Source organism: Pongo abelii, chromosome 16, assembly GCF_028885655.2.
Source record: "Pongo abelii isolate AG06213 chromosome 16, NHGRI_mPonAbe1-v2.0_pri, whole genome shotgun sequence".
NCBI classification, from domain to species: Eukaryota; Metazoa; Chordata; class Mammalia; order Primates; family Hominidae; genus Pongo; species Pongo abelii.
This window is the reverse complement of record NC_072001.2, coordinates 37,433,464-37,436,031: the sequence shown is the minus strand read 5'-3', so window position 1 is coordinate 37,436,031 and position 2,568 is coordinate 37,433,464. Positions and strand designations below refer to the sequence as shown.

The 2,568-nt window shown below is 38.9% G+C and overlaps 1 pseudogene; it reads right to left on the bottom strand.

The window, feature by feature from the left end:
- Positions 1 to 653: 653 nt before the first annotated feature.
- Positions 654 to 2,357, bottom strand: LOC100935814 (peptidyl-prolyl cis-trans isomerase D-like; annotated as a pseudogene).
- Positions 2,358 to 2,568: the final 211 nt, after the last annotated feature.

Sequence of the window (2,568 nt, the reverse complement as noted above, 5' to 3'; positions counted from 1 at the left end):
CAAATATTGTTGGAGGAGCTATAATGTTCAAAACACTTAACTACATCTTATGCTGTACATAGATTGAATATAGAAGGTATCACAATTAGTATAGATTCTATGAAATGTCTAGGTCTTAATTATTACAGATCCTGCTATAAAACTTTTATAGTCTAGGGGTAAGCAGACATGAACAAAAAAATCACATGCATTGAGAGGTAAATAAATTTTGAAATTTTTCTATTAAAAAAATCTCAAATTGTATTTTAGAATCAGGGAATACACCTACAAGTTTGTTACATGGGTATATTTTGTAATGCTGAGGTTTGAGGTATGATTGGATCCCATTGCCCAAGTAGTGAGCATAGTACCCAACAGTTTTCAACCCTTGCCCTCCTTCCTCCCTTCTCCTTCTAGTAATCCCTAGTATCTATTGTTTCCATCTTTATGTCCATGAGTATCCAATGTTTAGGTCCCACTTATAAGTGAGAATATGCAATATTTGGTTTTCTGTTCTTGCCTTAATTTGCTTAGGATAATGTCTTCCAGCTGCAACCATGTTGCTGCAAAGGACATGATGTCATGCTTCTTTACGGCTGCATAGTATTCCATGGTGCATATATGCCACATTTTCTTTTTTCTTTTTCTTTTTTTTTTTTTTTTTTTACAAACTGAAGCTCTCATCTCTTTATTCAATAAGATGTGTCTTTACAAGTTTAAAAAGACTGGACACCATTATTCTTTATGAATAATGCACATAACCATTTTAAAAAACATTTTACTTGGCCGGGCACGGTGGCTTACACCTGTAATCCCAGCACTTTGGGAGGCCAAGGCGGGGGCGGATCACGAAGTCTGGAGTTCAAGACCAGCATGACGTGACCAATATGGTGAAACCCCGTCTCTACTAAAAATACAGAAATTAGCCAGGCGTGGTGGCACGTGCCTGTAATCCCAGCTACTTGGGAAGCTGAGGCAGAAGAATTGCTTGAACCCAGGAGGCAGAGGATGCAGTGAGCTGAGATTACACCACTGCACTCCAGCCTGGGTGACAGAGCAAGACTCCATCTCAAAGAAACAAACAAAACCACTTTACTTACTGTATTGTGACATGTTTATTAAGCATGAACCCCTATCAGTACTCCTAAACTGTAAACAGTAAGGAACTAAGGTGTCAAAAGAAACACATTAGGGATCATATTAATCGACAAAAACCTTTACATTTTCTTATTGCATTTATACAATCAACACACAATAAGCAAAACTGAATCCTTTCTAAGCAAACATTTTTGCATATACTGCCTTCTCTATATCTTTCTGTGCCTTTATCTTTTGTTTGACTTTCAGCAATTCTGCCTGGATAGCTTTATCTTCTGGTGCTATCTCCTGAGCTTTCTTAAGATCAGCCAATGCTTGATCATATTCTTTTAATCCTTGCCATCCTTGAGCTCTGCGGTACAATGCTTTGGTATTTGATGGGTCTATTTCAAGAGCCTCTAAACAACTGTCAATTGCTCCCTGCCAATTTGACATCTTCAGTTTACAAGCACCAATATTCAGTACACAGCTTAAAGCTATAGGTTGCAGCTTGGCTCTATCTGCTGTCTCAATAACAGCCTTTGACCTGTCCACGTATCTTAAAACTTTTGCATATTTTTTAATGGCCATCTCCCAGTTCTGGGATTTGAAAAAAGTATTTCCAATGTTTTTTAAGTCTTCTGTTATTAATAAAATTTTATCTACATCTTTTAAATCTATAGCCGCATCCTCAGGGAAATCTGGATGACTGTCGCCAGAGCCATCTTTTGGGAATATTCCCCAATCATCTCCTTCCTTCAATTCTCCACATTCTGCAATAACACACAATTTAGCAGGTTTTTCACCTTTCACTTCCGCATTTTCCAATATCCTTGCCACTCCTATTCCTTTACTTACTTGGCCAAACAGCACAAGTTTCCCATCCAAATGAGGAGTTGGAACTGTTGTGATAAAAAACTGAGAACCATTTGTGTTGCGGCCTGCGTTTCCCATGCTCAGTAAACCCTCCCGATCATGCTTAATACTTTCTCCACCTGTCCCATTCTGATTTGAGAAGTCTCCACCCTGAATCATAAATTTCTTAATAATTCGATGAAAAGGGCATCCTTTGAAATGGAGAGGTTTCCCAGTCGTGTGTCCAATGCCTTTTTCTCCTGTACACAGTGCACAAAAATTTTCTGCAGTTTTGGGTACGATATTTGCAAACAATTCTAAGAATTCGACCAACTCGCTCCCCTCCGATGTCCACGTCAAAGAAGACTCGAGGGTTACTGGGGTTGGAGGGCTTGGCTTGGGGGGACGGCTGCGACATCTCGACTTGCAGACATGTTTAGGACGGAAGATCAGAGTCCACATTTTCTTTATCCAGTCAACTGTTGATGAACACCCAGGTTGTTTCCATGTCTTTGCTATTGTGAATAGTATGGTGATGAACATATGAGTGTATGTGACACTTCTTAAAAGAAGACATTCGTTTGGCCAATAAACATATGAAAAAAAGTTCATCACTGATAGTTAGAGAAGTGCAAAACAAAACCACAATGAGATACC